This window comes from Mustela nivalis, assembly GCF_964662115.1.
Source record: "Mustela nivalis genome assembly, chromosome: 3".
Classification (NCBI taxonomy): Eukaryota; Metazoa; Chordata; class Mammalia; order Carnivora; family Mustelidae; genus Mustela; species Mustela nivalis.
This window is the reverse complement of record NC_139022.1, coordinates 139,034,373-139,050,643: the sequence shown is the minus strand read 5'-3', so window position 1 is coordinate 139,050,643 and position 16,271 is coordinate 139,034,373. Positions and strand designations below refer to the sequence as shown.

General features: G+C 51.0%; 2 long non-coding RNA genes across 2 annotated transcripts in view; one reads left to right on the top strand and one right to left on the bottom strand.

The window, feature by feature from the left end:
* LOC309862410 overlaps positions 1–16,271 on the bottom strand; it is a 50,992-nt gene that overhangs the window by 8,529 nt on the left and 26,192 nt on the right. The window contains exon 6 of the long non-coding RNA XR_014310510.1: positions 11,931–12,001. This is a non-coding gene — a long non-coding RNA (uncharacterized lncRNA). The remainder of the gene's footprint in view (positions 1–11,930; positions 12,002–16,271) is intronic.
* LOC309862413 lies at positions 3,111–4,338 on the top strand. Its single transcript, XR_014310513.1, has 2 exons — positions 3,111–3,323; positions 3,546–4,338. It is a non-coding gene; the product is annotated as an uncharacterized lncRNA (long non-coding RNA).

The window sequence follows — 16,271 nt, the reverse complement described above, 5'->3', positions numbered from 1 at the left end:
CGTGCCAAGAGTCTGCATTTCTTTCTTTCTTTTTAAGATTTTATTTATTTATTTGACAGAGATCACAAGTAGGCAGAGAGGCAGGCAGGGGGTGGGGGAGCAGGCTTCCCGCTGAGCAGAGAGCCCGATGTGGGGCTGGATCCCAGGACCCTGAGATCATGACCTGAGCCGAAGACAGAGTCTTTAGCCCACTGAGCCACCCAGGTGCCCCAAGAGTCTGCATTTCTAATAGGTTAAGTGAATAAAGGCAGTCATAAAAAACTGAGGAGTCCACTCAAGGAATCTGGTATTCCAAGAGCAGTCTAGGCTCTCAGAAGTAGGCATCTCCCTCAGAAGCCATGGATCGTGTGCCTAGGGCAGTGTGTTCCATAATAGCAAAATGCTGGAAGCAACCTAGATGTCCATCCATGGGGGATCAGCTACATAGCTACTAGTGTAGCCACACATTGGTATGTGATAATGAAAATAACTCAGTCTTCAAGTCCTGCCAGGGAAATTTCTATGAGACCGACCTACAGTGTGACCATTTTTTAAAGGAATGCTACATAGTGTGTGTTTTTCCTAGGAGTGTAGATAACATCCCTCTCACCCCAAACTGGTAACTGGTTACTTCGGGAAGAGGGCAAAGGTTCAAAGGGGGTTTAAGCTTTTGCTGCAACACTTTTTAAAAAACAAAGACAGGTATTTGTGTATCACTTGAGGAATGAGTCTTCATAAAAAAATACATAGAAATGGGTGATGCAGAAAGGGAGCTCCAGGCGCCCAGACTGGTGTAGGGATGATGCCATGAAGGCAGCACAGGTGTCCTTGGCCCAGCCCCTGGGCTCCCATCAGAGCTCGGGGCCGTGGGGCTTGGGGGCGGTTCTTGCCTTGCCACAGCTATCCTGAGCTGTCGTCAAGATCCCAAGCCGAGGATCCAGACTGATGTGAGACCGGAGGCAAGTCTCCCCTCCCTGTCTGGTTTGCAGAGCCCAACTCCCACATGCTAACAGCTGGGGGAGTTAGAGCCCACATCATCGGAATTGGACAACCTGACACGGTGTGAGACAGACCCCGCCAAACGCCTGTGAAGTTTCTGACAAAAGTGTAACATGAATCTAGCCAGCGGGTACATCTCTGCTGAGAGACAGTTTGCAAAATAACTGGCCTGAACTCTAAAAATGTCGTGGTCATGGAAAAACAAAGGCTGAGAAATGGTTCTGAATTAAAAGAAAGTGAAGACATCTGGCAATCGCATGTCCCCTGTGACCCTGGGAGGGGTCTTGGGCCGGGAAACAATCAGCTATAAAGGACACCAGAGGGACCACTGGCAAAATGCGGATGCGGACCGTGTCGATTGCATATAGTGTTGTATCAGTGTGAAATTTCCTCATTTTAATGATTGTACTGTTATTTAAGAATAATAGAATTTTTCTTAGGTGCACACTGAAGTATTTTTGGGTAAAAGGGAGAAAAATGGAGCTTGAATTTAGGCTTATTCGATGCAGTCTATAACTTGTCCAGCAAGGGGCAGTGTGACCTCAGCTTCTCACAGCTAGGGTCCCTGAGAACCTCTCCACAGAACACCTCCACAGCAGCTGGGGGTCGCTGGTGGAGGGGTAATAATATTACAAATAATAATATCAATCAGTTAAATTATATGAATACTAAAAAGCATTTCTCACTTCTCAGGCAGGCCTTCTGCTTGTCAAGGACTACTTCTTTTGATCATTCCAACAACTCTCTGAGGTTAAGTATTAGTATCATTCCTATTATAAACATAAGGAATCTGAGGTTCGGAAAGGTAAAGTAATTCTGCCAGAATCACACAGCTGGAGTCCTTGGTCTGAGAGACTCCACAGCCGGAACCCCCCTGGGCTATACTGTGCTGGTGACCGGGCATGGGGCAGGAGAGGAGATTCTACCCTCCCCCACATTCTATCTCTAGCCACCGGGAACTCTGGACCCCAGGCTCCTGAACACCCACCTGTGCCAGACATGGACACTTCTTGACTCAGAATCAACTGAGCGGATTTTTAAAATTATCTGGCCGTGTTGCTCCAGATTCTGCTGCAGAAACTCCGGGAAGGGCCCAGGAACCTGTGTTTTAATGAGTTCCCCAGGTATTATGTTGCATGACCAGAGGCTGACAAGTCTTGGTCACTTCAATCCAGCATGTTTTCTTTTCTTTTTTAAAAGATTTCTGAGCCACTGGGTGGCTCAGTTGGTTAAGCCGCTGCCTTCGGCTCAGGTCATGATCCCAGCGTCCTGGGATCGAGTCCCACATCGGGCTCCTTGCTTGGCAGGGAGCCTGCTTCTCCCTCTGTCTCTGCCTACCACTCTGTCTGCCTATGCTCGCTCTCTCTCTGTCTCTCTCTCTGACAAATAAAAATAAAATCTTAAAAAAAAAAAGATTTTATTTATTTATTTGACAGAGAGAGACACAGTGAGAGAGAGAACACAAGCAGGGGGAGTGGGGGAGGGAGAAACAGGCTTCCCACCAAGCAGGATCCCAGGACCCTGGAATGATGACCTGAGCCAAGGGCAGATGCTTAAGGACTGAGCCACCCAGGTGCCCCTCCAGTGTGTTTTCTTCCTGCCCTCTACAGCACTAGTCTGTGTGCTTCTGGGGTAGAACATCGGTGTGGATCCCAGCCCCAGACATCCTCCCAAGAAGCACCGTAAATTCCTTCTCCCTCAAGACTCTCCCTTCCCCTCCATTATGACATTTTTGGAGGCTTATTCCCTCTGTCTGTCAAATCTGCAGCCCTTAAATCTCTTCATACAGGAAGTCTTCCTGGCTTGCCTCTGATCACAGATATTGATCAGATGGTCATTTTAAAAAAAAGGAAATATTAAAGAGTATCACACAATAATACATAGTATGATGTATGGGTTATGTTGCAGATAATTTTATTATAGTGGATGTTTATGTTATCAAATGGTATATATTGTTATTATACTATTATACTATCAGGTAGATGATAGGCATTTAGTCCCAAGGCGTATTTTTAGGCCTGATGTAGTAGAGCTAAGAAGGCCCATTTAGGGAGCACCTGGGTGGCTCAGTCAGTTGAGCATCTGACTCTTGATTTAGGCTCAGGTCATGATCTCAGGGTTGTGGGATTGAGCCCCATGCTGGGTTTCATACTCAGCATGGAGTGTGCTTGTCCCTCTCCTTCTGTTCCTCCCCTGCTCATGCTCTCCTCTCTCTCAAGTAAATAAATTAATTAAATTAAAAAAAAAAAAAAAAAAAGAAGGCTCACTTGGCTCTTCTCTTCCCTATTTTACAGATAGGTAAATTGAGGCCCCGGGGCAGGTAATGAGGCTGTCATGATCTTCAAGTGATTTTTTTTTTTTTTTAAGATTTTATTTATTTATTTGACAGAGAGAAATCACAAGTAGATGGAGAGGCAGGCAGAGAGAGAGAGAGGGAAGCAGGCTCTCCGCTGAGCAGAGAGCCCGATGCGGGACTCGATCCCAGGACCCTGAGATCATGACCTGAGCCGAAGGCAGCGGCTTAACCCACTGAGCCACCCAGGCGCCCGGCTGTCATGATCTTGAAGACCCTTTGTCCCCCATACTGCCTGTTCATGTAGATATAAGCTCCCCCATGTCAGACCTCCCAAATTTCTAACTACCTGGCTCATAGCAGCTTGTGGTCTGAGAAGGGGAGGCAGAGGGGAGTCCTCAGTGGCCAGCCCAGCCCCCATCCAGCCCCTAGTGCGAAAGAGGGCCAGGGCCATCTGCACAAGCTGGAGTCAGTTACCAGCTGTTTATGGGTCTTTGCCTCTAGTGTTTATAGTTCCGCCTTTGGGTCTGCTTTGCGTCCCCGCTAATTAGAACAATACTCCAGAAGGCGGCGCGCGGTGGTGGGGGACCACTGACGGGGAGCAGCGGGCTGGACCTGTGCCCTGGCTTCTGCCTTGCCCCACTCCAACTAGGATTTCAGGCCTTTTTCAAGGACACAGAAGGGACAGCAAAATGGCGTCTATTAAAATCAGGTGAGAGAACAGGCTCGTGGGGGAGGGGAGAAAGTGGAGGCAAGACAAAGGCTAAAAAATGCTGGCAACATTTGGGGCCAAATCCTTCCTTTTAAGAAAACACACTTCAAAAAAAAATCACAAAGTGATAGCTGTCCATTGTGGAAAATTGAGAACATCCAGACAAATGAGAGGAAAATTTTTGAAATGTATCCCACCGCTGCTCATATCTTAGGACTTTGCCCTTCTGTCGGATGCGTGAAGTTGTTTTTGTAGACATGACAATATTGAACATTCTGTTTTGCAAACCTCTTTTTATCATAATAAGTTGTCAACACGTTTACGTGTTATTAAACATTTTTTCTGCTACATCGAATGATGCCGTTTCCATTTTTATTGTGACATGAGATTGTTGCGAAAGAATTGACATCACCGGTGAGGTGCAGAAACTCTGAAGCCTGTGTGTCGCTCTTGGTCTGGTCCCCGGGGTAACGCTTCTGACTCTTTGGTGGGACTCCTTCATACACTGTCCTATGGACGCGACAGAACCTAGGTCGTAGTTCATGTAAATGACCCCCTCTCCCTGGACACTGAGGGTGAGCACACTGCCGTGGCTTGAAGCCCACAGGCAGCCAGTGTGTTCCGGGAAACCTTCGGATACCACAAGCAGATCAGTTTCTCCAGAAAATCTCATCCGTGCTTCACAGTGAGGGACGTCCTCAGGAACATGCTGGAAAACTCAGGCATGAGTTCCGTGGGGCCACTTCCTTATATAGTCATGTTTGTTTATATTTCTTATTTAATACAAGTCATTCACATTTGTTGCAGACATTTTTTAAAAAGACAAATAGGCCAACCTAAGAAAAATGAAAATATCTCAGCATAGCAATGAGCAGCGCTGTAAGTACTCATTAAAGCTCATGTTTATTAGGTGCTTGGTCTGTCCCAGTCTCAGTGCCCTCAGTGCCATGTACCAGAGGGCCAGTGTTCTTCCCACTTGACACACGCTGCAAGGCCAGCTTTTAGGTTTCGAGACTCATCTGTCGTCTCCTGGCTACAGGGTGCCAAAGTCTGACTTTGGACACAGGACTTCTAGTTTCCAAGTCTGAGTCTTACCCTATACCCCTCCTTCATTTACATATCTGCCTGGAGGCTGGGTTTCCTCTTCCAGCATAATGTTTTATAATCTGCTTTTTTTTTTTCCTCTAGTAATCAATGATGACCATCTTCTGGTGTCATTAAAAATTCCTCTTCATGGGGTTTAGCTTGTGAACATACCACACTTTATTTAATAGTTGAAAGAAGCATTATTTTAGATTTTTAGTCTCCTAAACAAAGCCATGCTGAACACATTTGCCTCTTAACCCTAAAGATGTCCATAGTTACTTCCACGGGACTGCTTTCCCCAGAGGCCCTCCCTGACCCATCACACTGAAGGGCAAGAGGTTGAGAATGGCAGGGCAAGGGGCGCCCAGGGAGACATGCACACCCAGCTCCTGGGTACGCTGGTGCTGCCTAGGAGGGACACTCTGTCCACACAGAAGACAGCAGGAAGGGCTTGTTCTTAAAACTGTGCTCCAGAGTTGGTTTCTCAGTGGAACCACTAAAAGTCCCACACATCGCTGCATGAGTGCATCTCCCTTGATTTCACAGACAGTTGAAAACAAGAGAAACCCAGGCCGAAAAGGTGGTGTCCTATCTCCAACGGAGAGGAGAGGAAGCATCTTTTTCTTCCGCAGAGTTAGATTCTGAATTTGGGTCCAATTCCAGAGAAAGTCCATGAGGCCCTCGGGCTATGCTCCCAGAAACACCTGGGAGGATGCTCTGGAGCCCAGAGGACTGGGCACCCTGGTGCATAGAGGGCTTGGAGGGGTTTTGGAAGACTAGCTAGCCAGGACCGGGGACGAGAGGGTTCCTGGCAGGTGAAATTATAGGCAAAGCCTGGAGGGGAGGGATGGAGAGCTAAGGGCTACCGAGCACCTGAGGGGCCTCAGCCTGGAGAGTGGAGAGTTGGTGGGGTTGGGGGGAGGCTGGTTAAGGAAGGAAGGGTGATGAAGCCCGATGCTTTGCAGGGTCCATGGGCCTTTGTCCCAGGAGTAAGGAGACTGCACGTGACTGTCAGGTGACAGGACCCACATCCTGGTTCAGTACAAAGAAACACGATGAATTTTTTGCCCCTCCCTGACATTTCCTCCCTCCCTTCCCCCCTCCCCTCCGTTCTTAAATGCCCAGAGGCCTCTTCTCTGTGCCAGGCTCAGCTGTTGGTGGGAGAGAGGTGGGGAGGAGGACGTGGGTCCTTGGGCCCTTTGGACTAGTTCTCTGGAAGCTCTGTGGGTGGGGAAAGAGGCTGAGCAGGGTCACCAGGGAGTGCTGCCCGCACCAGGCCTGTCTGCTGGAGACCTGCAGGAAAGGAGCTCTCAGCTCTGTGGATGGGTGCCCCAGGCCGGCCACCCAGGCAGCAGGTGGGGGAGAAGGCAAGAGCCGGGGCTCTGGGGCAGCATCTCGCAGCCTCGCACTCCAGCTTGCCTTCTCCCGGGCTGTGTGGCTGCGGCCTGGTTGCTTTCCCTTTCTGAGTCATAGTTAAATTATGTGTGAAATGGAAGCATTAATAGAAGGAGGAGGAGGATGGACGAGTAAGATGGCTCTGCCCCCTCTCATGGAACTGAGGCCCACTTCTCATGCTCCCTTTGCAAGGCCCCTTCAAGGTGCAGAGGGAGCTGGGGGAAGCAGTTGGTGCCAGCCTTCTCCCTTTGCAAATGAAGTCGCCTGCTCTAAGGCGGTGGGTGGAGGGTTGGGGGGGTCCTCTCCCTTAGCCATTAAGTTGATCTGGTGAGCCTCCCGCCCCCGGGGTTCCCTGACAGGCTAGGCTGGAATCCAGGTAACAAAGTGCCTACTGGGTGCCAGGCCCTTTCTGAGCACTGGGTACCATCTCCCGGCATCCTTGCACTCCCTTGAAGGGGGCCTGGAAATGACTCGTGAGTTGTGGGTGGCAGGGCCGGGACCCCACTCTTCTCTGTGTGACTGCAGGCCTGCGCCCCTAGCTCATGCCCCCCATCCCCAGGTCCCCTTGAACTCCTGCTTCCCCAAGCCTGTCCCACCTGGCTGCCCTGTGCTAGGTGAGCCCCGAGGAGCTCTCACAAGGCACCATTCATCCTGCAGGCTGCTGATTGAAACCATGTGTGGTGCAGCCGGCCAAGGTGGCGGCAGCTCCGGAAGCCAGGCCTGGCCGGGGGCCTGTGGGCCCTGGGAGGATTGGGGGAGGAGGTCCCACCAACCTCCAGGCCTGCTGGGCTGAGGGGAGCTCCAGGGCAGGACTGACCTCCTGCCCCACTGGTGACACACCAAGGGGACCCTGACCATTGGGCCCATACCGGGGACTGGGGAAGAAGAGAGGCCCCTTCCAGGTGGGGCGGGGGGGGGGGCGGGGACTGAGCCTGGACAGTCTCCAGGGCCTTTCCCAGGCTGTCCTTGGCAGGGTTGTCTGGTAAGAAAGGTGCTTGTGTGTGTGTGTGTTTCCACATGTGTGTGGGCACACATGTGTATATGTGTGTGTTTCTGTGTGCTGAAATCTGTGCAGGTCACCCTGAACCCTGAGACTCATTGTCACTTGGGGATTTTTAAAGGGCAGTTTGGGGCAGTGTTGAAGACCGTAGGCTCTGGAGGCTCGTGGATCTGGGTTTGAGTTCCATTTCCACTGCTTCCTAGCCGGGTGACCCAAGGCAGACTGTTTAGCCTCTTGGAGTCCTTCTCGTTCACCAAATGAGGACTGAGGCCTGGTCAGAGGATCTGAGCAAAGACATCGGTTGGGTAGGGTTTTAGGGGTTCGTGGCTGGTTCGGCTGAGTTGCCCTCTCTAGGATTCCCAAAGTCATTCTGGTCCTAACTCCTGACCTCAGAGTCGTGGCCTGTCTGGGAGCTGGGAGGGAGCTAAGTGTAAGGTGTCTGTGTTTCCTCTGAGGCCTGAAGGCTCCAGTTAGTAGAGGTGAGCAGGGGAGCATTGGATCCCCAGCTGGTGTGAGGTGTGACTGAACTAACCGCCGCCTCCCAGGCCCAGAACAGAGCTGTCCATTGTTCACAGGGCCGCCTCCCTGGCACTCAGGCCCCCACAGGAAGGGCTGTGCTGGCCAGGCTGTGGCCAGCACTGACCACAGTCTTGGCTGGGCCAGGACCCTTTAGGGGCCTGGTGTCCCAGAAGGCGCTCTGGTTTCCCAAGGAATGCACTTTCTACTGGGCAGCTCAGGCCTTGTCCAGCCTGAGGCTGCTGACAGAGATACTCTGAGGGCAATTGGTCATGGTGGGATGTCTCCCACAGGATGGCCTTGGAGGATCCCCATGGGTGGGACTAGCCCTAGATTAGGAGCTCCCTGGAGATAGGTGTCCCCGGCTGGGCTCCACCCTGCGTTACAAGGCGTCCAGACCCTTCAACGTCAAACCCAAAAGAGCCTTGCCCCTCCTTACACAGGACAATGCCAAAACCTGGAGGAGAAAGGTGCCTGAGACACACAGAGCATTCAGAAGGTCAGCGTTTTCCCTGGGGGTGGACAGCTGAGGTAAGGGCAGTGAGAAGGCGGCTGTTTGAGGAGCGCAGTCTGAGCAGAGGTGGTACCGTCCTCCACTTCCTGGCTGATTGACCAGGGTGGTCATCTGCCCTCTGTGAGCCTCCATCTCCTTCTAAAGGAGCAAGAAGAAGCCCAGAGAGGGCCATGTGAGGGCTAAGGGTGATCAGGTAGTGACGCAGAACCGGGCGTCCCTGAGCGGGCGGGGGGGGGGGTGGCAGGGGTTGGGCAGTGAAGAGCCTTTGCTGGGAGGTACCCGGCTCCAAACCCCAGCTCCTTCCCTCTCTGCTGTGTGACCTTGGGAGTGTAGCTTTCTTTCTTTCTTCTCTCTCTTGCTCTCTTCTTCTTCTTTTTTTTTTTAAGATTTATTTATTTATTATTTTAAATAAGAGACAGCATGCGTGGGAGGGGCAGAGGGTGACGGAGAGAATCTCAAGCAGAGCCCGACGCAGGGCTCGATCTCATGACCCGGAGATTCCTACCAGAGCTGAAACCAAGAGTCAGGAGCTCAGCCAACTGTGCTACCCAGGCACCCCAAGTCATTTTCTTCTAGAAAAAAGAGTTTTAGGGGTGCCTGGGCAGCTCAGTCATTAAGCGTCTGCCTTCTGCTCAGGTCATGATCCCAAGGTCTCGATCTCAGTTTGAGTTCCATCTTTAACCCTTCAGTGTCTGTTTCATCTATTTATCCTGGGTCTCTGGTACCTCGTGGGTGCTCTATAAATGTTAATCGTTACATCTTTTGGGGGGGAGGTCTCAGTTTTCTCAGTTCTATCACGGGGCTCAAGGTCTATTTCTTGAGCTTTCAGATATCCAACACATTGATTTCCTTCTTTCTCATATTATTCTTGCCATTTTCCTTGTATATATTTCTCTCCTGATAGCCCCTACCCTCACCCACTGTTTGGGATGGGAGATGAGGAAAAGGAAGCATGAGAAAGGAAGGGGTGAGATGTAGCCCAGGAAGAAGAGAAGGGTCCGCTCTTACTTCTTCTCTCAACATTGTTATGGAGATTCTAGTCAGAATTGCAAGGCAAAAGAACCAAAAAAGGCATCCAGATTGGAAAGGGAGAAGTAAAACTAATCTTTATTTCCAGGTGATATGACCTCATACACAGGAAACCCTAAGGAACCTACTAAAAAACTATTAGACCTAATAAATGAGTTCATCAAGGTCGCAGGACACAAGAGCAATATTAAAAAATCAGTTGTGTTTCTATACATTTTCAATGAGCACTCCAAAAAGGAATTTAAGAAAGCAATTATTTCACAACAGCACCAAAAAGAACAAAATACACACAAATAAATTTATCAAAAGAAGTGCAAAACTTCTGTCTGAAAACTACAACACATTATTGAAATAGACTGGGGGAGATCTAAATAGATGGAAAGATATCATATATTCATGAATTGGAAGACTCCAGTAATAGTATTACTATTATTATTTTTAAAGATTTTATTTATTTATTTGACAGAGAGAGAGATACAGCAAGAGAGAAAGCACAAGCAGGGGGAGCGGCAGGCAGAAGGAGAAACAGGCTTCCCGCTGAGCAGGGAGCCTGGCACAGGGCTTGATCCCAGGATCCTTGGGATCATGACATGAGCCAAAGGCAGATGCTTAAACAACGAGCCACCCAGGCGCCCCAACTCCAGTAATATTCTTAAGATGATGGAACTCCCTAAACTGATCTACAGATTCAACGCAATCTCTATCAAAACCCCAAATGACTTCTTTGTACAAATTGACAAGCTGATTCCAAAGCTTATATGGAATTTCAAGGGATCCAGAAGAAACCAAACAACCCTGAAAAAGAAGACTAGAGTAGGAGGACTCACATTTCCCAGTTTCAGAACTCACTGTAGAGCAACAGTGAGCAAGATAGTGTGGCACCAGCACAAGGCTAAACATTTAGATCAGTGGAAAGGAACAGAGACTCCAGAATTAAACCCATGTCTCTGTAGTCAACTGATTTTCACCAACAGTGCCAAGGTCATTTAATGGAGAAAGAATAAGTATTTTCAGCAGGAAGATACTATATAGAGCCAGGAAAGAGCTTGCATTTGGAGATCAGATGCACTCTGCCTTGCTGTGTGACTCCGTGCAAGTGAGTTGACTTCTCTGAGCCTGAGTTTTTTCATTTGTTAAGATGAGGATAATGAGAAAGTGCTCATTTCCCAGCTCTGGAAACACAAAACCACTACATGATGTGCTTAACTCAGATCTGGCCCCTTGTGCAAACCCATGGGCAGGATGGAAGAGCAGGGTGGGACATACCGGTGAGGGTTAGGGTCTGGTGCTCCTCTCAGTTCCCCCGTGGGGTACCCCTTTCCCCAAGAAAAGTCAGGGCTGGTGGGGTTTCAATCTGTAGACTGAGCTTGGCGGAGCTCTGTGGGTTGGTAATAAATAGACAGGAAAGGAGATTCCATTACGCAGGAATGTCTGGGGAGGGGGTGGGGAGGGAATCAGCTCCCCTCCTAGCACCAGCCAGCCCTGCAGCCTTGATTGATGTGCCTTGCACCACAGCAGCAAGCCCTGGCGGAAGGAGGCCCCTCCACCGCCACTCACCCCTCCTGGAAGAAGGCCAGCAGCCAGATGTTCTTGGCCTTTGGGGAGCTGGGAGGGGGGCAGGGAAGACCAGCAGTGGGCCAGGGGCAGCAGCCCAGATGTTGAGCCTCTACCTCCTTTTCCTCCACAGCTGGACTCAGGTGGCTTTGGTTCCATTGTTTGACCTTTGGCCAGTGTGTCCCTGGGCCTTGACTCAGTTCAGAGTTGGGGATGGCGGTCCTCACCCACCCTGTCCTACTGGATGAGGCACATAGCTGCCCAGAAAATAGCTTTAAGCTCCAGAGAGGAAAGTATCTCACCTGCCTAAGGCTCTTGTGTTATTCTGGCCAGAGCCACAGACAGAGATGTGATCAGGGCCCAGACCTTCTGTGGGAAGATCCAAGAGAGGTCCCCGGATCTGCGGTTCAGGGAGTAGATCTGAAGACAGATTCTGGGCGAGAAGGCGGTTCTCCACCTGCAGGTGCTAAGATCTACCCAAGGCTTATTGCCCCCATAGAATCCTCTTAAGGACCATGATTGCAGGGCATGGCTCTGTGAGTTAAGCCTCTGCCTTCAGCTCAGGTCATGATCTCAGGGTCCTGGGATCAAAGCCCCAAATCAGGCTCTCTGCTCAGCGGGGAGCCTACTTCTCCCCACTCTCTCTGCCTGCCTCTCTGCCTGCTTGTGATCTCTGTCTGTCAAATAAATAAGATCTTAAAAAAAAAATTAAAAAAGGAACCATGATTGCAACAAGGAGCACAGCCTCATCTCAGGTCTTCTAATGCTTTTCATATTAAATACATAATAATTAAAAGAAAACAAGAAAAACAACATACAAGGAACAACTAAAAAAGAGAGAACTAAACATTACCCCAACATTCGCTGTATATGATGGATTGACTGCTAACATGGTGTAAATTCGTCTTTACTGGTATTCTGAATCTGTGGATATAAATATTTATGTATGCTTATTGTTCAAATAAGTGGGCTCACCATGCACGTCTGGCTTTGTAACCTGCCTTCCTCCACACGGCAGCACGCTGTGAACATCTGCCCGCGTTCAGAAACATAGGTCCCCATCAACCTTGCCGGCAACTCTTCATTACACAGCTGCCCTGTGGTTGTTTGCCTTTTAGGCAATTTTCAGAATTTCCCTAAAATGGACAACTCAGCACCGAATCTCTACGTCTCTACCTTCATACACATATAGATGATTTCCTTAGGATACCTTCCATGAAGTAAAATCAGTGGGTTGGAGAGTATGTTGTGTGGGGGCTTTGAGAGACATGTGTCCCAGCTGACCCAGTGAGAGCTGAACAATTGAACTCGCACACGTGAGCCCTCCCCCTCCCCAGCGCCGCTCGTGCACTTCACCCTGGAGGCTGCCTTCCATGGCCACGCTGCCCCGGCCCCACCTTTGGAGGAGGTGTTTGGTCCCCACAGGGATACCTGGCTGGGACCGGGGGCCCAGGGACACATCTTTTCCTGATGTTCTCTGGCAGACCCCAAAGAGTGGGGGAGTCCTGGTTTGGAACGGAGGAGAACATGGATAAATCCTGTCTGGTCCTCACTTTGCCTGTCTGCAAACTGGGGGAGCCAGCACCCTGGTTCTCTCCGGTTCACAGGGACATAGGGACCATGAACGATAGCGCATCTTCTATAATCCCACCTGGTGGCACAGACTTTCACAACTGGCATGGGGACTGCGGCAGGTACAGTTCTGTGCAGGGACAGGCCTGCTTGCCACTGGGCAGCCGCCAGAAGACCCGGCTGGGGTTAGGGGTTACAGTTAGCCCTGGGGCCTCAGAGGCCTCCCTCCTGGGATCCCTGGGGAGAAGGATGCGTGACCACACAGCCCGAGTTGTGACCTCTGCGGGAAGCGTCGATGGAGGGGAATGGATTTGGAGGTGGCCTCTCAATGGTTCCTGGCACCCGAGAATCCTGTGAACTGCTCAGGATCAGCACCCTTTGTGGTATTCATGTGTACGCACTCATTCAACTTCACACGCAAACCCGACCATCAGCTAGTCCCGACAACGTTTCAGCATTCTCTTCCCTTTCACACACCCCCACTCTCCCCAAACTGAATCTTGCACTTGGCCTCACACACACTTGGTCACACTCAGATACGCAGTACTAACAACACGATAACAATTTTTTTTAAGATTTTATTTATTTATTTGACAGAGAGAGATCACAAGTAGGCGGAGAGGCAGGCAGAGAGAGAGAGAGAGAGAGAGAAGCAGGCTCCTTGCTGAGCAGAGAGCCCAATGCGGGACTTGATCCCAGGACCCTGAGATCATGATCTGAGCCAAAGGCAGAAGCTTAATCCACTGAGCCACCCAAGCATCCACACAATAACAATTATTGTAAGAGCACATTTATTGAGCATTTCCTAGGTCCTGGGCTTTTCCCATACACCATTTAATGCCCCCAGGAACAGGCCCCCTCATGGCCCAGAGGAGGTGAGGTCACTTGCCTAAGGTCACAGAGGTGGTAAGCAGAAGAGCCCCGCCCTGGGCACACAGGGGGCCCCTCTCCTGCACTCGCACTCCCACGGGTACACACCCTGACCCCCTCTGGCTCCCCACCCCTGCATTCCTGCCCAGGCTGCTGGGGGCCAAGGAGGGAGCCCTTGCCGCCTGAGTCCCTCTAAGCCTCCTCACCCAGCCCTTGGTACACAGCTGAACAGACGAGGCTTGTCCAGACTCAGGCAGCCAGAGACACAGTAAATCCAAGCTTGCTAACCACTGTGTTGGTTTCTCAGGGAGAACAAGCACTTTCCCCAGATGGAGCTTCTGAAGAGAAGGGGTGGCACCGTCCCTTCCTTGACCACCCCCCTCATCTCCTCTCTTTCTCCTCCTTTGCCCTCTCAAGCCAGCCTTGAGGCCTTACTTCCATGTGTCTGGCACTGAGGTTAACACTGGGCCTCGGCGGGGAGAGTAGCCTAGGCTCCCATCATCGAGGGACCGACAGCTTAGCGGGTCCTATGAGGCCGAGAGGATAACCTTGCTCAAGGTCACCCCAGGAGTGGGTGGCAGAGCCAGGCCTAACAGCCAAGTCTCCTAAGCCAAGGTCGGGGCTTTGCTTGGGGAGACAAGCTTGGGCCCAACCACGAGAGCTAATGGTTGTCCATACCCCGGATACGGGGCTCAGACGTGGACCTCCTACAGAGCAGCGTGAACAGGAACTGTCGCGCCACTGGGTTACCGTTGATGCCGTGGCTCCAGGCATTTTGTATGCTTTCTCTTTTTTACTCCTCCTGATGACCCAAGAAGATAGGTACTCTTATCTTTCCCCCGTTTACAGGGAAGGAAACCAAGACGCACAGCTAGTCAGAACTCAAACCCAGGCCTTTTTCTCCAAAACCCAAGCTCTGTCATGAGGCCATACAGCCTTGGATGAAGAAGGGATTGTGTCAGCCAACTTGTGAAGGCTTTGGCAAGCTGGGGTCCAAGCAGACTTTTAAAAGGATGGGAGGAGAGAGGCAAGCATCCTGTGGGTACAGCTTAAAGCCAAGATACCTGTGAGCCCCGGCACCAACAAGGGAACAGACCATTCTGAGGGGAACCAGACAAGCTCTTGAAATCCCTCTGGTCCCTTCCTGAAGGAGGGTCTGATGCGTGAACTTGGCCCTGGTGCTCTGGTCTGGAGTACTCTTAAGAACTGTACAGGATTGGCCCCAGAGAAGCCCCAGGAAACCTTGAGCTGGGCAAAGTTCTCATCAACCAGGTGCTGTGGAAGGAGGAGCCAAGAGGCCCCTAGTGACTACGCCATCCCTGGAGAGGGACACTGGCAGGACAGGAGCAGGAACCAGACCCCGAAGGTCCTCGGGACCCGTGGACATCAAGCTCCCTGACACATGGGGCAACTGCAGCCCAAGACACCAGGCTGGCGGAGGTGAGTGCCAGAGGCTGGCAGACGGAGCAGGGAGAAGGGGAACTCCACTTGTGCCGCTCGTCTCTGTCTAGGGTAGGCAGGGCAGCTGAGACCAGCCCTGTCTCAGGGGCTCAGTCGAATTCCCAAATCATAGGCGTTAGAATCCAGCGCGCTGTGGCAGGAACGGGGAGCGATTACGTCAGGAACCTCCGAACACACAAGCCTTCCCTTTCCACCCTGCTTTCTGGTTCACTGCCGCCTCCTCCTGCCATTCCCAGCTCTGGTAACCCCTCCTTGGGAAAGCTGCTCAGTATTTCCTCTCCAGCTCCTACCACACACTGGAGGTTTGATCGAACTCCTTCAGAATGGCCCTTCTAGACCTGGGGCCTTGCCTAGCGTTGTTTGTAATTCTGTTCTCATTTGTGGGATTATGTGATGGCTACTGGGCCCCTTCTAGCTGAGAGCTCCGAAAAGGAGGGAGATGAGTCATTCCCATTCATCAGGGTCCACAGGCCCCGGTGTATAGTAAGAGCTATTTGTTGAACAAATGAGTGAGTGGGCAGGTGCGTGCGTGTGTGTGTGTGTGTGTGTGCGCGCGCTCGTGTGCAATGGGGCAGATGGGTAGGTGAGTAGAAGGGTGAGTGTGTGGAAGGTGTTCCTGAATGGGTGTTGGATGGGTCAGTAGGTGGGTGGATGGGTCGGGGGACAGAGGTGCACACGAAAGGATGGCTGGGTAGAAGTTTTTAGACTCTAAAAATATTAATAATCATAAAACTCCAGGTTGCTGAAGTCCTACTTTTAAAAATTGCATTATCCTGCTAGAATAGAAGAGCTCAGCATCATGATTAGAAGGGGCAGCTACAGAGCTCAGCTCCCTCTTATGAGCGATGAGCAGATGAATTTAGAAAAGTGATGTAGATTTGTCCAAGACCACACAGCAAATCAGGTGACGCCCGATCCCTGTTTCCTAAACACTGTGCAAAACAGCCTCTGGGGAGGGGTCAAAGTCCCGTGTTCCAGTCCCGTCTTTCCCATGGTTTCTATGTGACGCAGGACAAGTCATTGGGCCTCCAGTTCCTCTTTAGAAGAAAAGGTTTAAAATCTAGGGGGTTTTTTTTTTGTGCTCTTGGGAAGGTCAGATCTGGGTACAGATACCTTCCCACACCTTTCTCAAAGCCTATTGGAGCTGTCAGAGTGGATGCCAGGCCGCGTCCTGGGTGGAGGGTAGGTAAGGCTCCAGATCTGGAGTGGGAAGACCAGCCTGCACCTCCCTCATGAGCCAGCTGGCCCTCAGCTCTACCTCTGGGCCCGATTTAGCACTCTTGGGGTTCCC